Genomic DNA, 19947 nt, shown 5'->3' with positions numbered 1-19947 from the left:
ACAGCACTGTTAAACAATAAAGTGCAAGATCATAACAGGGTAGATTGTGAGGTCAAAAGTCCATTATATCATACAAGAGATCTGTTCAAGAGTCTGATGATAGCAGCTGTCCTTGCCTCTAGTATACATGATTTCAGCGTTTTGTACCTTCTGCCCAATAGGATCGAGGAAAAGAAAGAATTCCAAGGAGGGTAAACACGAGGAAATCTGCAGATGCTGGAAATTCAAACAACAACACACAAAATGCTGGTGGAACACAGCAGGCCAGGCAGCATCTATAGGGAGAAGCACTGTCGTTGTTTCGGGCCGAGATCCTTCGTCAGGACTAACCGAAAGGAAAGATAGTAAGCGATTTGAAAGTAGTGGGGGGGGGGAGGGGGAAATGCGAAATGATAGGAGAAGACCGGAGGGGGTGGGATGAAGCTAAGAGCTGGAAAGGTGAAAGCTGGGGTGTTTGATTGTGCCGGCTGCTTTACTGAAGCAACTAGAAACATGGACAGGATCTATAGAGGGGAATGTGCACTAGGAGCCTCATTACATAGGAGGCAGTAAGATAAAGTCAAAACTAGATGATCAGAGAGCAATGGTGAGGAATAACCACTTAGTTGTAAAATAGATAGTAAGCTTGCAAATAAATAATTGATTTTAAGATTGAAGTAAAATTCAAGTATTTAAAAGTGAAACAAACTGTTTTAAAGGGCTCGTTGCAAAAGCTTATACTTATTCAAAGAATGGCAGCCCAAAACGTGAATGAGAAGAGGTCACAAATGTTGGCAAAGGAGTTGTAGAGGGATGAACATGAGCTACTCAGGACTGAGACTGGTGGATAAGGTCTTGATTGACCCAGGAGTTTGGCTCAATTTCTTTGGAACGTGCAGAAGAGAGATAATGTGTATTTAGCATTTCAGTAATATTTGAGTAATATTGTAAATATATTGCTTGATTAAGCATTCTTTCTTGATTACATAATTCATTAAGTGATACATTTGCTTGGATATGGAGAATGTGATTAAGGTACTTAGTGAGTATTTTACTTCAGTATTTACCAAGGAAAAAGACATGGAGAATCAGGAGATCAGTGCTGAGGGCTTAAATATGTTAGGGCGTTTAGAGGTCAAGGAGAAAGAAATGTTCGGTCTCCTTAAGGTGGGTAAGTCCCTAGGCTTGATAGGATTTACCCCAGATCATTGAGGGAGGCAAGAGACGAGATTGCTGAGGCCTTGACCAGTTTCATCATATCCTCTCGAGGCACAGGCTAGGACCCGGAGGACTGGCGAGTGACTAATATATTGTACCACTATTTAAGAAGAGAACAAGGGAAAATCCTAGAAACTATAGACCAGCGACTCTCATGTCAGTTGTACAGAAATTGCTAAAGAAAATTCTTAGGGATAGAATACATGAGCATTTGGAAACCCATAACCTAATTAGGGAGCCAGCCTGGCTGTTTGTGGGGCAAGTCGTGTTTTACCAGCTTGAATGCGTTTTTTGACAAGGTGTTGAGAAAGATTGATGAAAGTAGTGGTAATGGATATTGTCTACAGGGATTTTAGTGAGGTGTTTGACAAAGGTCCTCATAGGAGGCTAATCCTGAAGATTAAGATTCACGGAGTGTGGTGAATTGGCTGTTTGGATTCAGAACTGGTTTGCGCATAGAAGACAGAGAGTAGTGGTTGAAGGGACTTATGTGAACCGGAGCTCTGTAATTTGTGGTGTTCCACAGGGACCTGTACTGGGACTGCTGCTGTTTGTGATGTATATAAACCACTTGGATGAAACATAGATAGGTGGATTAGTAAATTTGTGGGTGATACCAAGATTGGTGGGTTTGTGGGTAGTGTAGAAGACTGGCAAAGAATACAGCGTGATATAGATCAGTTGCAGCTGTGAGCAGAAAAATGGCAGATGGAGTTTAACCCAGGAAAATGTGAGGTGTTGCACCTTTGTAAAGGAAATGCAAGGAGACAGAACACTGCTATGGGCAAGACCATTAACTGTGTTACTGACCAGAGAGATCTTGGGGTCCAACTTCATAGCTCCTTGAAAGTGGCTACACAGGTCGATAGAGTAGTTGAGAAGACTTACGAAATATTTGCTTTTATTAGTCGAGGCATTGAGTTCATAAGTCAAGAGGTTATTTTGCAACTTTATAAAACTCTAGTCGGACCACATCTGGAGTATTGCATACCTTTCTGGTTGCCCCACTGTAGGAAGGATGTTGAGGCTTTGGAGAGGGTGCAGAAGAGGTTTACCAGGATGCTGCCTGGTTTATCTATCACCAAAGGCTGGACAAACTTGGGTTGTTTTCTCTGGAGTGGCGGAGGCTGAGGGGAGATCTGATAGAGGTTTACAAGATTATGAGAGGCATAGGTAGAGTAGACAGAGAGTATCTTTTTCCCAGGGTAGAAATGTCTAATTCCAGAGGGCATGCATTGAAGGTGAGAGGGGATAGGTTCAGGGGGGATGTGAGGGGTAAGTTTTTCACTCAGAGTGATGGATGTCTGGAATGGTAGTAGAGGCAAATACGTTAGAGTTATTTAAGAGACGTTTAGACAGGCACATAAATATGAGGAACTTGGAGGGTTATGGACATTGTGTAGGTAGTAGGGATTCATTTTGGGGGATTTTTTGATTCACTTTTTTAGCTGCTTTGGCACAACATTGTGGGCTGAAGGGCCTGTACTGTTCTATGTCCTATATTTGAAAGTACCAGAATGGCATACACTCAAAAATTTAATGTGGATAAACGTGAGGTTATCCACTTTGGTTGCAAGAACAGGAAAACAGATTATTATCTGAATGGTGGCCGATTAGGAAAAGGGGAAGTGCAACGAGACCTGGGTGTCATTGTACACCAGTCATTGAAGGTGGACATGCAGGTACAGCAGGCAGTGAAAAAGGCAAATGGTATGTTATCATTCATAGCAAGAGGATTTGAGTACAGGAGTAGGGAGGTTCTACTGCAGTTGTACAAGGCCTTGGTGAGACCACACCTAGAATATTGTGTGCAGTTTTGGTCCCCTAATCTGAGGAAAGACATTCTTGCCACAGAGAGAGTACAGAGAAGGTTTACCAGATTGATTCCTGGGATGGCAGGACTTTCATATGAAGGAAGACTGGATCGACTAGGCTTATACTCGCTGGAATTTAGAAGATTGAGGGGGGATCTTATTGAAACGTATAAAATTCTAAAGGGGTTGGACAGGCTAGATGCAGGAAGATTGTTTCCGATGTTGGGGAAGTCCAGAACGAGGGGTCACAGTTTAAGGATAAAGGGGAAGCCTTTTAGGACAGAGATGAGGAAAAACTTCTTCACACAGGGAGTGGTGAATCTGTGGAATTCTTCGCCACAGGAAACAGTTGAGGCCGGTTCATTGGCTATATTTAAGAGGGAGTTAGATACGGCCCTTGTGGCTAAAGGGATCAGGGGGTATGGAGAGAAAGCAGGTACAGGGTTCTGCGTTGGATGATCAGCCATGATCATACTGAATGGCGGTGCAGGCTCGAAGGGTCGAATGGCCTACTCCTGCACCTATTTTCTATGTTTCTATGTAAAAACTTCTATAATTGCACCGTGGAGAGTATTCTGACAGGCTGCATCACTGTCTGGTATGGAAGGGCTACTGCACAGGACCAAAAGAAGGTGCAGAAGGTTGTAAATCTAGTCAGCTCCAACTTGGGCACTGGCCTACAAAGTATCCAGGACAGCTTTAGGGGGTGGTGTCTGAGAAAGGCTGCGTCCATTATTAAAGACCTCCAGCACCTAGGACATGCACTTTTCTCACTGTTACCATCAGGCAGGAGATACAGAAGCCTGAAGGCACACACTCAGCGATTCAGGAACAGCTTCTTCCCCTCTGCCATCCGATTCCTAAATGGACTTTGAAGCTTTGGACACTACCTCACTTTTTTAATATACAGTATTTCTGTTTTTGCACATTTTCAATAATCTATTCAATATATGTACCGGTAATTGATTTACCTGTTTATTTATTATGTTTTATTTTATTTATTATTTTTTTCTCTCTCTCTGCTAGATTATGGATTGCATTAAACTGCTGCTGCTAAGTTAACTAATTTCACGTCACATGCCAGTGAAAATAAACCTGATTCTGAATCTGATATGTGCGCACCTCACTACAGTAAAACGAAGCATGCACATTCTCCTGGGCTCCTATGTTTTTCTTTCAATGCTAGTTTTCAATGCTCGTGTTTGGAGCATAACAAGAGTTATCTAATAAAACAGCTCAGCCCGCCCATCGAGACCTTATAGTGCTTGAACCTGGCTTTCCATCCTCACCGATACTATAGTTTCCGCAGCAAGTTTGTTTGCCTCATCTGAAAATGAAATTGGATACACTAGAGTTGTTTTCTTTTGAACAGTGGAGACTAAGGAGAGACTTAGATGGGGCATATAAAATTGAGGATCTTAGAGAGAGGAAAAGAGGAGAATTAAAAACAAAGGGGCAGCAATTTAAAGGATTAGAGAGAGGAAAAGAGAAAAGCTTTTCACCCAGTGGATAGTGGGCGACCAAGTACTCACTGCCTTAAAAGAAGCTTCAAAGCAAAAACTCTCATCGCATTTAAACAGTATTTGGGTGTGTGCTTGGTGACCCATGACCTACAGGATGGGAAACCCAGTGTTGGAAGGTGTGGTTAAGCAGAGAAGCACTTTCTTGACAAGCACAGACACGACGATTTCCTTTGGAGTCATAAACTTTTCAGTTTCATGTTTCAATTTTTTAGTCGCATTGGCCTGTCATCTGTATTACTTCTCTCACTTTCAGACCAAACCCTTTTGCAAAGAAAGCATATGCAGCAGACAGCAATGTAGAGAGAAATACATTTTGATTCACCTTTGAACTATCTCAAAGTGTGAATTGCTGCTTCACAATACAATGGTATACTTGGGAATGATCCTGTTCTTTGAACAGGCCATTATTTAACCTGCTGGCAGGTTTATTATCCAATTTGAAGGTAGTAAATTTAACCTGGCATAATAGACCATAAGACATTAAGACATAGCAGCAGAATTAGGCCATTCACTCTACTGAGTTCAATTATGTCTGACTTATTAACCCTCTCAACCCCATTCTCCTTCCTTCTCCCAATAACCTTTGACATCCTTACTAATCAAGAACCTATCAACCTCCATTTTAAATATGCTCAATAACTGGCTTCCACAGCTGAATGTGACAATGCATTTCATAGACGCACCACCCTCTGACTAACAAAATAAAGAGAATAGGGCAGCTGGCAGAGCTGCTCTCTCACGGGCTGCAAACCAGGTTCAGCCTGCATCTCCCATTCTGTCTGAGTGGATTTTGCATACTCCTTGTGACCATAAGCATTTTGTTCAACTGCATCAATGTCCTATCAAAGATGGCGGCCTAATACATTAAATTGTCCCTAGTGTGTAGGTGAGAGATTGAATGTGGGGGGAGCTAATTGAAATGTGGGGAGAATAAGATAAGATCAAACAGGTTCTTGGGCCAAAGCACCTATTTCCTCCAGTGCAGGGGTTTCCAACCTGGGGTCCCTAGAACCGCCCCCCCCGCCCTTGTTTCATGGTATTTGTCCATGACATAAAAATGGTTTGGAACCCCTGCTCTAGCGGAATATTTGGTCTCTCTTTTGCCCCTTCATTTATGGGGTGACTGCTGGTTTTAAACCATCCTGAAGAAGTTGCTGGGAAAACAAGTATTGATCAGCATGATGTAAGGGAGGATTTAAAGAAGAGATTAGGATGGCAAAGAGAAGGCTTGAAGAGACTAAGGAAAATCCTAAATCGCAACCTCATTACAACCTACCAGATAGTGAAATTCCTAGATAAAGTGGACGTGGAGATGTCACCAATAAGAGAGTATAGGATCTGAGGGCATAGCCTCAGAATGAAGGGAGTTCTCTTTCAAACTGAGGTGAGGAGGAATTTCTTGAGTTGGGGGTGGCGAATCTCTGAACTCATTGCTACAGAGGGCTGTGGACAACAAGTCATTGGGTGCATTTAAGGCAGAGATTGATCAGTTTTAGACGTGTTAGCAAGCTTTAAGTTGAATAAATATTTCCCATGGCTTGTCCTCCCCATCTTCTTCCATTAAGTATTCTGTATCTGGAATATATCTCATCAGTTCTCGTGGATTTTTGAAATCTTTTCTGGCCATAGGTGAGGTAATAGGTAACTGGAGAAGAGCGAATATGGTCCCCTTATTCCAGAAGGACAGTGGGGATAAACCAGGTAGCTACAAGCCTGTGGGTCTAATTTCAATAGTAAGAAAAATTTCTGAGGGACAATAATCAATCTGAATTTGGAAAGGTAGAAATCAAAGGTAACCAGCATAATTTTGTTAGGTGAAGTGTCTGTCTCACCAATTTGATTTGGATTTATGAAGAGGGTATTGAAATGATTTGATGAGGGCATTGCATTTGATGTAGTTTACAAGGGCTTTATGCAGGCTTTCAAAAAGGGTTCTGCATAGAAGATCAGTCCAAAATATTAGGTCCAGGGCAAATTGACAAAGTAGAACAAAAACTGATGCTTGTTATTCTTAGTGAGGAGAGCCTCACTTAGTGAGGCTACAGTATGATATTGAGGAGTTGGTAAGATGGGCAGAGCAATGGCAGACAAAATTTAGTCCTTCCTAGTAGAAGCTGACACACTTTGGGTGGACTAATGAAAATAGAAGATTCGCAATGAACACAAATAGGGAGACTTTATGGTACAACTTTATAAAACACCGGTTAGCAGACAGCTGTGCGAAGTTCATGTCATCATGCTATAGGAAGGACATGGTCACACTGGAGAGAGTACAGAGGAGATTCACCAGAACCTTGGTAGGGGTGGGGTGTTTCCGTTATGAAGAGAGACTGGATAGGTCTATTTTCCTTGGAACGGAGGAAGGACCAGAAACAGGTATACAAAATCATAGGGCACGAGTTCCGATCATGAAAAACTTTTCTCTTCAGCACAGGTTTATGACCAGGGTGGGAGATTTCGAGGAGAAATGAGGAAGCATAATTTTTCCATTCAATCTGTGGCTTGATTCTGAAACACACTGCCTGAGTGGAGGAAGTTATAACATTAAAGTATCTAGCAGAGCTGTCAGCGCAAATAGGCTAAGGGCTAAGTGCAGGATGAGTATAAATAGACACTTGATCACTGGCACAGACATTGTGGACCAAAGGGCCTGTTTCTATATTTTATGATCTGAAGACACTATGAAACAAATTAATTTTCTTAGTTTATGTAACCAGCACATTAAACGGAATTCTAAGGGGGCTTCTAACCATTAACTAGAATGCTACATTCAATGTGCTACTGTTAGGCTTTTAAAACTTGCTGTACATGATGCTGCTCATAGGACCTGGGAAATAATCCTGGATGTAATGAATCACAAAGTCCCACTTTGAAGACAGAAATTAGGTTGTAATAAAGGGCTGCTTTGATTGAAAGAAAAGTGAGCTGTGAGCATTTCATTTGATGGCTGTGTCTGCTCTGTAGATTTCAGTGATTTATTTCACCAGTTACTCCAAGACAACTGTAACTCGAAAAGGACATAATAACTAAGATTTTGCAATATTATTCTGAATAAAGCAGGTACATAGAAGTTAACTCAGTGGTGTAGAATACCTTTTTGTAGACATTTTCCTTCCAAGCATAAAGGAAAGGATCAGTCTGTCACCAGGTTTGGATATGGCCCAAGTACAGAGTGAGAGACACTGAAGCAGATTGATAGTTCACAGACTTTAATACAAACAGTATTAAAGAGAAAATAAAACAATAAACGCTAGGCCAGACAGGGCCGTTAACTAAAACTCAAAAGGAAAACGAAGCCTACACTGCAGCTGAGAAGCACATCTAAACATTAAATGAACACTGCTAGTCTTCAGAGTCAGTTGATTTGAAAGTCCAATATCTCAGGGAAGGCCGAGTGCAAACAGCAGCGAAGCTTTGCTATGCTCTGACCAAGTCTCGACAAGCATTATGAGGACAAGTATGGAGTTAAATACTATCACGATTAAATTATAATTAGCGGACACATGCAAATTCACAAGTGCGTTTGCCGTATCTACTGCGCTGCTGAATCCATGGTTGCCACAGGGCCCCCCTTTCTAGGGGCAGCCCCTGAGGCACCACAGACCTGTGTCCGTTGGAAATCCCGGAGCAGCGACTTGTTCAAGATGTCCTTCACTGAGATCCAAGTACGTTCTTCTGCGCCATACCCTTCCCAGTCCACAAGGTACTGGACCTTACGACATACCTGGAGAGATGCCAGGAGGCGCCGTACAGCATAGACAAGGGAACCATCTACCAGATGGGGAGGAGGGGGAGGTGGGATGATTGGGGCCAGGGGAGAGGTAGTAACCAGCTTGAGCTGGGAAATATGGAATACTGGGTGGATCTTCAGTGATGCTGGTAGACGCAATCTATAGGACACCTTGTTGACAGCCTTTTCCACTACAAACAGTCCCAAGTAGCGTGATGCCAATTTCCAGTTCTCGACTTTCAAGGGAGGATTCCTTGATGCCAACCAGACCTCCTCTCCTGGCTTATATGGCCTTACCTGTCAATGGAGCCGATCATCCTGCTGGGAATGCTGTTTCTCGGTGTGCAGCAGAGTAGCCCTGGCCGGTCTCCAGGTCCGTTTGTAGCGCTGGATCAACTGTTCAGCAGCAGAAACTCCTACATCGATTTCCTGATCAGGGAAGAGCGGTGGCTGGAATTCCTTCTGGCATTCAAAGGGTGACATGGACGACTGGAAGTTATTGTGGGCGATCTCTGCCCAAACCAATTGGGTGCTCCAGGACGTGGAGTTGGAAGAGACAAGACAGCGCAGAGTTGTCTCCACCACCCTGTTCACTCTCTCAGTCTGGCCATTAGATTGAGGGTGGAAGGCAGATGAGAGGCTGGCTGTGGCTCCTACAAGAGAGCAGAAAGCCTTCCAAAAGCGGGAAGTGAACTGTGGTCCACGATCAGACACAATGTCTTGAGGAAAACCATGGAGCCTGAACACGTGTTGAACCATGAGTATGGCAGTCTCACGAGCCGATGGGAGCTTGGGGAGAGCAATGAAGTGGGCAGCCTTGGAAAATCGGTCCACAACGACCAAAATGGTGGTGTTTCCATGATATGGGGGCAGACCAGTGATGAGATCTACTGAGAGTTGGGACTAGGGGCAGTGGGGCACAGGCAGTGGACATAACAGACTCACAGGATGCTGGTGTGATGTCTTGTTCTGAGCGTAGGTGGGACAGGCAGATACAAAGTCATGGACAGCCTGGGACATAGCTGGCCACTAAAATTGTCTCTATAAATTCTTGAGTCCGCTGAATTCCCAGGCCAGATGGGAGGAGTGACCCCATTCCAACACTTTGGAATGCACCGCAGCAGGGACAATCAGCCGGTTGGTAGGTTCCCCATCCGGGCCGGGATCTGGTTGTTGGGCAGCCCTCACCTCTGCCTCTATTCCCCAGATCACCAGAGCAGCGATACACAAGCGAGTAAGAATGGGCTCTGGATCAGCATCTTCCTCAGATCCATCGAACGGCCGGGAGAGAGTGTCGGCTTTTGTAATCTTGCTGCCGGGACGATAAGTGAAGATGAAATTGAACCGTGTGAAGAAGAGAGCCCACCGGGCTTGACGAGAGTTGAGTCTCTTTGCATCCTGAATACAGGAGAGGTTCTTGTGATCTGTCTATACCAAGAATGGATGCTCTGCCCCCTCCAGCCAGTGTTGCCATTCCTCCAGGGCCTCCTTGACTCCCAGAAGTTCCTGGTTCCCAAAGTCGTAATTCCTCTCGGCCGGAGTCAAACAACAGGAAAGAAAGACACAAGGGTGCAGCTGGCTATCCGCAGACGAGCACTGAGAGAGGACATCTCCAGTGTCTACATCGGATGCATCCACTTCGACAATGAATGGCTGAGATGGGTCTGGGTGTTGCAGCAGTGGGCCAGTGGTGAAACGTCGCTTTAGTTCGGAAAATGCTTGGTCGGCATCGTCCGTCCAATGGAATCCTGCTGAGGTCTTCTTGGTGAGTGCATTATTTGGAGCCGCGAAAGAGCTGAAATTACGGATGAAGCGATTAAGTTTGCAAACCCCATGAAGCACCGTAATTGTTTGACTGTAGACGGTTTGGTCCTCTGCAACTGCCTGAACTTGACTAGGGTCCGTTTGAACAGTGGACGGGGTAAGTATATAGCCCAAAAATGACACCTGGTCTTTATGGAATTCACATTTTTCAGGTTTGGCACACAGGTTATCTTCACGAAGGTGTCTGAATGCTCTCCGGACATGCCGGACGTGCTCCTGATGAGAGCGGGAATAGGTAAGGATGTCATCTAAATACACAAACACAAACTGGTTCAACATGTCCCTGAGCACATTGTTAACCAAGACCTGGAATACAACGGGGGCATTGGCCAGACCGAAAGGCATCATCAGGTATGCACAGTAGCCACTACAGGTACTGAAAGCCGTTTTCCACTCATCCCCTTCTCTAATGCCAATCAGATTGTAAGCATTGCACAGATCAATTTTGGAAAATATTATTGCTCCCTGGAGATGTTCAAACGCAGGCACCAGCAAGGGAAGAGAGTAGCGGTTCTTCACAGTGATGTTGTTCAGGGGCCGATAATCGATGCAGGGACGGAGCTTGCCATCTTCCTTGCTCACTAAAAAGAAGCCTGCTCCTGCCAGCGAGGTCGACAGACAGATAAACCCAAGCTCAATGCCTCCTTGATGTATTCCTCCATGGCCACTGTTTCAGGACGAGAGAGGGAAAAGAGCCGGCCCCGGGGAGGACTAATGCCAGGTAGGAGGCCTACGGCACAGTCGTATGGCCTGCGTGGGGCCTTTCTTTTACTGAAAACATCAAGGAGATCCACATATTCAGCCAGAATCCCGGACAGGTCCACACCCATTGCTGACACAGGAGGGGATTCATGGAACGGAGCTTGAGCTGAACCCAGACAGGGAGACAGGCATGCCGGTCCCCATTCTTGGAGCACCTTCAGAGACCAATCTGAAGGGTTGGTCATATCGGGATAACCAGGGGAGACCAAGCACCAGTGGCAGTTCAGGTGAATTAACCAGACAGAAAGATATTTCTTCATGATAGCTGCCTTTGAGCACCAGTTAGAGGGGTTGGGTGGAAAGGTGGATCTGGCCGGTTCCCATAGGTTGACCATCCAGCACTTTGATATTGATCTCTTCTCTTAATTCCTGAGTAGGAACTCCCCATCTTTGAGTGAGAGAGATGCCCATAAGATTCCCGGCTGCACCGGAGTCAATAAACGGTTTAAGCTCATGGGTCTGAGACCTCCACAACAAGGAAGCTGTGAGCATTACAGAATTAGGGGAAGCTGACTGAAGAGAGGACCGACTCGTCAGGATTCCCCTCCCTGCTGACGGGTATTCTCTTTTTCTGAACACCTGGAACATGCCGCTCGGAAGTGTCCTGGGTCACCACAGTCGAGGCAGGAACCTGTTCTCTGGCGCCACTCTTGTTTCTTCTGAGACAGGCGTATGTGTCCCACTTGCATAGGCTCCTCTGTGGGCTGGGTACTGGGTGATGAGGGTGGGGGAGAGTGCGAGGAATGAGAGAGATCAGATGAGGGAGGGGGCGAGGGTGAGGAATGATGGTGATCTGGTGGTGCATAGGAAGTTTGAAACATTCTTTTCCTGTGCCATTCAGTTACCTGGTCGTCAGCTCGAATAGCCAGATTAATCAGGTCATCCAGACTATCCTGCTCGTCCCGGACAGCGATCTCATGCTGGGCCCTTGCATTCAATATGTGCTGAAAAACAGTGATGAGAGATCTCCCATTCCATCCCATCTCTACGGCAAGGGTACGGAACTTGACTGCATTGGCTCTCACTGTTCCTCTGCCTTGGTGCAGCTCCAAGAGTCGGTGGGCAGCCTTCTGACCTCGTAGTGGAAGATCAAAAACCCTCCTTAACTCTGCCATGAAATGTCGGAATGACTGGGCTGCGGGGTATCCTTGCTCCCGTAAAGCGTTGAACAGGCTGAGTGGAGGTCCTTCAAGAAGATTGACCATGTACGCCAATTTTTGTGCATCATCACTGAAACAACCAGGCTGGGCTTGGAATGTCAGCTTGCGTTGGGTAATAAAATTCCTGCAACCATTGGGATCACCAAAATATCTGCCCAGTGGTGGAATACTCAGTTCTTCAACGGGCATGGGAGCAGGAACACTAGCACCAGAGATTGTCAGGGCAGCAGAAAAGGAGGACCTGCAAGATGCTGGGAGAGGGACTTAGGTGGCCTGAAGCTGCTGAATTGAGCTGACGAAACGTTAACGGTTGTCAGCTGATTCTGGCTGTTCACAGTAAGTTCGTGGATGGCAGTGATGAGTGCGGAAATCCGAGTCTGATTGCCTGTGGTGAGCTGTTGAACAGTTGTGGCTCGGAGCAATACCTGTTCCTCCAAGTGACGCTGGGCTTGTCACGAGGTTATCTGCCTCATTGCCTCCGTAACTTCACTGAGAACAGATTCCATTGCTTGTAGCTTGTCTCAAACCTGACCAATGAATCTCCTGGCCAAGGTCAGCTGCTCTCTCTCTGCTGGGTCCATCTTTATTGTTCGAGACTTGCTTTTACCAGGTTCGGGTATGGCCCAAGTGCAGAGTGAGAGACACTGAAGCATTTTGATAGTTCACAGACTTTAATACAAACAGTGTTAAAGGGAAAATAAAACAATAAACGCTAGGCCAGACAGGGCTGTTAACTAAAACTCTCAAAAGGAAAACGAAGCCTACACTGCGGCTGAAAAGAACATTTACGCATTAAATCAAGTCCAATATTTCAGGGAAGGCTGAATGCAAAACAGCAGCGAAGCGTTGCTATGCTCTGTCTTGACAAGCACTACAATGACATGTATGGAGTTTAAAATCTATCACGATTAAATAATAATTAGCTGATACGTGCAAATTCACAAGCGCAATTGCCATGTCTACTGTGCTGCCAAATCCGTGGTTGTGACACTGTCAGTGCAGCAGCATAAAATAAGACAACTGCACTGCTCCAAAGAGTACTACATAAGTTTAATCTTACCCTCAGTTGTTAGGGTCTATAATGAGTCAGCCTATAGCTGGGGAAGTGAACACCACTCCTGTTAGACTGTTTGAGGTAACTCATTTTTTATTCTTCATTACTTCGCTTCCAATATTTGTATATTTGTATGTCTGTGCACTTGTAATGCTACTGTGACACAGTAATTTCCTTTGGGATCAATAAAGTATCTATCTATCTGTCTATTAGGGTATGGCATAAGGAAGGCTATTTTAAGAGTGGGAAAACAATTCCGATTGAAGTTAGGTATCACCTCCCACGAAGTGAAGCCTAACCCCTCGCATGGCCGTGATGCTTCACTCCCACATGAGCTCAACGCCTTTTATGCACGCTTTGAAAGGAAGAATAGAACTACACAAGTGCAAATTCCTGCAGTGTCTGGTGACCCGTGATCTCTGTCTTTGAAGCTGACATCAGAACATAGCCTCAAGTTTCAGGGGAGTAGATTTAGGGCAGAGATGAGGAGGAACGGCTTTTCCCAGAGGGTGGTGAATCTGTGGAATTCTCTGCCCAGTGAGGCAGTGAAGGCTACCTCGGTAAATATATTTAAGACAAGGTTGGATAGATTTTTGCATAGAAGGGGAATTAAGGGTTATGGGGAAAGGGCAGGTAGAGGGATATGAGTCCATGGCCAGATCAGCCAAGATCATATTAAATGGTGGAGCAGGCTTGATTGGCCAGGTGGCCTCCTGCTCCTATTTCTTATGTTCTTAGGTAACATGTTTTAAGAGTATGAACCCTTGCAAGGCATCAAGTCCTGATGACGTACTTGGTAGGGCACTAAAAACCTGTGCCAACCAACTGGCAGGAGAATTCAAGGCCATCTTGAATCTCTCACTGCTGTGGACGGATGTTCCCACCTGCTTCAATGGAGGACAATCATACCACTGCCCAAAAAGAGCAGGGTGAGCTGCCTCAAGCACTATCACCCATATGCACTCGTATCTACTGTAATGAACTGCTTTGAAAGGGTGGTCATGGCCAGAATCCACTTCTGCCTAAGCAAGGACCTGGACTATTTGTCTATGGCCACTACAGTTCTAGAGCAGATTCAATCTCACTGGCTTGCCACTCAGCCTTTGGATCACATGGACAATAGCAATACCTACATCAGGCTGCTATTTATAGATTACAGCTCAGCATTCAACACAATCATTCCCTCAGTTCTAAACAACAAGCTCCAAACCTGGGCCTCTGTACCTCAGTCGTTACAGATCAGAAATAACATCTCCTGCTCGCTGAAAATTAACGCTGGAGCATCTCAAGGATGTGTGCTTAGCAGACTACCTTGCTCTCTCTACACTCACAACTTTATGGCTAGGTACAGCTCAAGTGACATTTATGAATTTGCCAATGACACATCTATTATTGGCAGCATTTCCGATGGTGACGAGAAGGCATACAGCAGCGAGATAGATCAGCTGGTTGAGTGGCGTCACAACAACGACCTTGCACTCAACTTGCACGAGAAGGCACAGGTTTAAGGTGCTTGGAAGTAGATACAGAGGGGATGTCAGGGGTAAGTTTTTTTTACGCTGAGAGTGGTGAGTGCGTGGAATGGGCTGCCGGTGATGGTGGTGGAGGCAGATATGATAGGACCTTTTAAAAGACTCCTGGATAGGTACATGGTGCTTAGAAAAATAGAGGGCTATGGGTAACCCGAGATAATGTCTAACCATATAACAATCACAGCACAGAAACAGGCCATTCCGGCCCTCCTAGTCTGTGCCGAACTCTTAATCTCACCTAGTCCCACCTACCCGCACTCAGCCCATAACCCTCCACTCCTTTCCTGTCCATATACCTATCCAATTTTACCTTAAATGACACAACTGAACTGGCCTCTACTACTTCTACAGGAAGCTCATTCCACACAGCTATCACTCTCTGAGTAAAGAAATACCCCCTCGTGTTTCCCTTAAACTTTTGCCCCCTAACTCTCAAATCATGTCCTCTCGTTTGAATCTCCCCTACTCTCAATGGAAACAGCCTATTCACGTCAACTCTATCTATCCCTCTCAACATTTTAAATACCTCGATCAAATCCCCCCTCAACCTTCTACGCTCCAATGAATAGAGACCTAACTTGTTCAACCTTTCTCTGTAACTTAAGTGCTGAAACCCAGGTAACATCCTAGTAAATCGTCTCTGCACTCTCTCTAATTTATTGATATATTTCCTATAATTCGGTGACCAGAACTGTACACAATATTCCAAATTTGGCCTTACCAATGCCTTGAACAATTTTAACATTACATCCCAACTTCTGTACTCAATGCTCTGATTTATAAAGGCCAGCGTTCCAAAAGCCTTCTTCACCACCCTATCTACATGAGACTCCACCTTCAGGGAACTATGCACTGTTATTCCTAGATCTCTCTGTTCCACTGCATTCCTCAATGCCCTACCATTTACCCTGTATGTTCTATTTGGATTATTCCTGCAATACATTTGTTAATTATTTTCTGATCCGATGCTTCCATGTCAGCTTATTATCCGTCCACATGCCTGGAAATCTTACCACTGACGCCTTTTAAGGAGTTTGACCAGATCATTTCCAATCAAGTGCAGGTCTGTTCATCCTGTTTGTAAATAACATAACTTGTCTTGTAGCTAGTAAAAGCTTAAATCCCATCTAATTTGCCAACTGTTTGAGCTTATTAATTGCGAGTCCATCCTTTATACAAGGGGTGATCGACAAATCGGTGGCCTAAGGTAGAAGGAGTCAACCCTAGACAACCTAGCACATTCATTCCTCACCCTCTCCTAGTGTTGCCACCACGTCCTTGTGGACCTCCTTGGGTGATAAGCCCTTGAGGCTGAGGTAGGAGATGACTGCACAAAGGCCGATGTCCATTTTCTCAGACAGTGCTTACTTGCAATTTTCAATTATCTGAAACAGAAATACCACAAAAATTATAAACTTCAAACTTTCTGCATAATCACTCAAGGAGTTGACCGGCACTTGCATGTAACGAGAACTGTATAACTCATCTCCTGCTACCTTAGGCCACGAACTTATGAATCACTGCTGTTGCGGACCACTTTCTGGAGACGCCAACTTTTACAAACAAGGCATCCGTATGCTCCACGACCGCTGGACTGTGTAAATGTAGGAGGGGACTATGTTGAAAAATAAATGTGCTAGGCTGTCCAAAACCGACTCCTTCTACCTTAGGCCACAAACCCATCAATCACCCCTTGTATAGTGAAATCAAATTTCCTACCTCTAATCCACAAAGCTCCATCATCTGCATACAGTGATTTACACATTCCAAGGTAAGGACATGTTCAGCACAGCTTTGTGGGCCGAAGGACCTGTATTGTGCTGTGGGTTTTCGATGTTTCTATACTACACTGGAGTATAACAAACTTTCCAATGAGCCAAAAGAGTTGACAAGGAGAATGTGAACAAAACCCAGTGGATTTCAAGGGGGAGTGAGAAACAGACATAGTGAATTTCGAAGGAGCACGGAGACAGGTCATGAGCTGGTTGAGTGGTGTCACAACAACGACCTTGCACTCAACTTCAGTAAAGCCAAGGAATTGATTGGGGACTTCAGGAAGGGGAAGTCAGGGGAACACACACCCGTCCTCGTCGAGGGGTCAGTGGTGTGAAGGGTGAGCATTTTCAAGTTCCTGGGTGTCATCATCTCTGAAGACCTATCCTGGACCCAAAATATTAATGCAATTACAAAGAAGGCACAACAACAGGTATATTTCATTAGGAGTTTAAAGATACTTGGCCTGTCACCAAAGATTCATGCCAATTTGTACAGATATACTGTGCACTGTGCGGAGCATTCTAACATTCTAACTCATTGCATCACTGTCTGGATCAGAGGAGCCACTGCACACGATCAGGATAAGCTGCAGAAAGTTGTGAACTCAGCCAGCTCCATCGTGGGCACCAGCCTCCCCAGCATCCGGGACACCTTGAAAAGGTGATGCCTCCGATAGGTGGCATCCATCATCAAAGACTCCCTTCACCGAGGACCTGCCTTCTCATTGCTATCATCACGAGGTTGTACAGGAGTCTGGAAACACTCACTCAACATTTCAGGAACAGCTTCTCCTCCACCATTACATTTCTAAATAGACAAAGAACCTACCAACACTGCCTCACTATTTTTGCCCTCTTTTTGCACTGCTTATTTAATTTAATTTTTGAATATGTACTGTACTTCTTACTGTAATTTACAGTTGTTTTTACTATTACGTATTGCAATGTACTGCTGCCGCAAAACAACAAATTACATGACATTTATCACCAGTGATATAGAACCTAATTCTGATTCTGACCTCCGAGGCCAACACACAATCTGAAGCAAACATCACAATTTTTAAAGTGATGTATCTGGACTTACTTGATTTGCAAGAAGCAGGTGAGTATTTCGACTTTTTACACTTCAATAAGTTAAAGAAGAAACAAGAACCTTATTATTGTGTGGGGGATTTTAATGTAGAAAAATACAGAGAGAATAATGCACAGTGCTACAAACAGTTCTGAAAGAATGACTAGATATCAAAACAGAGCTTGAGCTGAGGGCTTTTCTAGTTCCAGTTCAGTTTTATTGTCATTGGCATTCATACACAGGATATAAATGCATTGAAAGTTAGCTTTGTGCAGCAACAGCATAATACATTAAAAACATTCTGTGCCAACTGAGCCAAAGCTAACTCTAAGCTATCCTACTTCAGAAAACATCAGAAGCTTGCTATTTTTACCCCTACCTTGAACACACCCAAATCTTATGCCTCCAACGACTTCTCTCTCACAACTAAATGAGAACACACACACACAAAGTTCTAATTGGATACTTTCAAACTTCTAATGAATAGTGAACTTACTACCAATTCACTGGAGTACCTTACTATTTACTTGAGCATGTAGATATTAAGAAAGAGGATCTGCTGGAGCTTTTGGAAAGCATTAAGTCGGATAAGTCGCCAGGACCAGATGAAATGTACCCCAGACTACTGTAGGAGGCAAGGGAGAAGATTGCTGAGCCTCTGGCAATGATCTTTGCATCATCAATGGGGACGGAGACGTTCTGGATGATTGGAGGGTTGTAGATGTTGTTCCTTTATTCAAGAAAGGGAGTAGAGATAGCCCAGGAAATTATAGTCCCATGAGTCTTACTTCAGTGGTTGGTAAGTTGATGGAGAAGATCCTGAGAGGCAGGATTTATGAACATTTGGAGAGGTATAATATGATTAGGAGTAGTCAGCATGACTTCGTCAAGGGCAGGTCATGCCTTACGAGCCTGATTGAATTTTTTGAGGATATGACTAAACACATTGATGAAGGAAGAGCAGTAGATGTAGTGTATATGGATTTCAGCAAGGCATTTGATAAGTTACCCCATGCAAGGCTTACTGAGAAAGTAAGGAGTCATGGAATCCAAGGGGACAATGCTTTGTGGATCCAGAAGTGGCTTGCCCACAGAAGGCAAAGAGTGGTTGTAGACGGGTCATATTCTGCATGGAGGTCAGTCACCAGTGGAGTGCCTCAGGGATCTGCTATGGGACCCTTACTCTTTGTGATTTTTTAATAAATGATCTGGATAAGGAAGTGGAGCGATGGGTTAGTAAGTTTGCTGATGACACAAAGGTTAGAGGTGTGGATAGTGTGGTGGGCTGTCAGAGGTTACAGCAAGACATTGATAGGATGCAAAACTGGGCTGAGAAGTGTCAGATGGAGTTCAACTCAGGTAAGTGTGAAGTGGTTCATTTTGGTAGGTCAAATATGATGGCAGAATATAGCATTAATGGCAAGACTCTTGGCAGTGTGGAGGATCAGAGGGATCTTGGGGTCCGAGTACATAGGACGTTCAAAGCGGCTGCACAGGTTGACTCTGTGGTTAAGAAGGCGTATGGTGTTAGGCCTTCATCAGTCGTGGAATTGAATTTAAGGAGCCGAGAGGTAATGTTGCAGCTATATAGGACCCTGGTCAGACCCTACTTGGAGTACTGTGCTCAATTCTGGTTACCTCACTACAGGAAGGATGTGGAAACCATAGAAAGGGTGCAGAGGAGATTTACAAGGATGTTGCCTGGATTGGGGAGCATTCCTTATGAGAATAGGTTGAGTGAACTCGGCCTTTTCTCCTTGGAGCAAAGGAGGATGAGAGGTGACCTGACAGAGGTGTACAAGATGATGAGAGGCATTGATTATGTGGATAGTCAGAGGATTTTTCCCAGGGCTGAAATAATTGCCACAAGAGGACATAGGTTTAAGGTGCTGGGGAGTAGGTACAGAGGAGATGTCAGGGGTAAGTTTTTTACTCAGAGTGGTGAGTGCGTGGAATGGGCTGCCGGCAATGGTGGTGGAGGCGGATACGATAGGGTCTTTTAAGAGGCTTTTAGATAGGTACATGGAGCTTAGTAAAATAGAGGGCTATAGGTCTGCCTAGTAATTTCTAAGGTAGGGACATGTTCAGCACAACTTTGTGGGCCGAAGGGCCTACATTGTGCTGTAGGCTTTCTATGTTTATGTTCGTTCTGGGATGCCCATTTATTGGAAACAGCCTACTTACATGTACCAGCTAGGAGCAGCAGCAATATCACATAATGGGTGTACAAACACATTATGTAACAACTAAGTTGGTATTTTTCCCCACAAAGGACTGCTTCCACAACATAATTTGATTGTTTTATTTTGTAATCTCAAAAATAAATTGAAATATTGATATTAAGCTGAAAGCCATACTATAAAATGATACTTCACCATGCACATTCATCTGTATAATCCCTATTGACCATCAAAAATGATTTACAAATATTGGGAAGAGTTTATTTAAAAAAGTCTGGTACTCCATTATATAGAAACCAAATGAAAACACTTGCTAACATTTGA

Source organism: Hemitrygon akajei, chromosome 29, assembly GCF_048418815.1.
Source record: "Hemitrygon akajei chromosome 29, sHemAka1.3, whole genome shotgun sequence".
Lineage (NCBI taxonomy): Eukaryota > Metazoa > Chordata > Chondrichthyes > Myliobatiformes > Dasyatidae > Hemitrygon > Hemitrygon akajei.
This window is presented reverse-complemented; position numbering follows the sequence as displayed.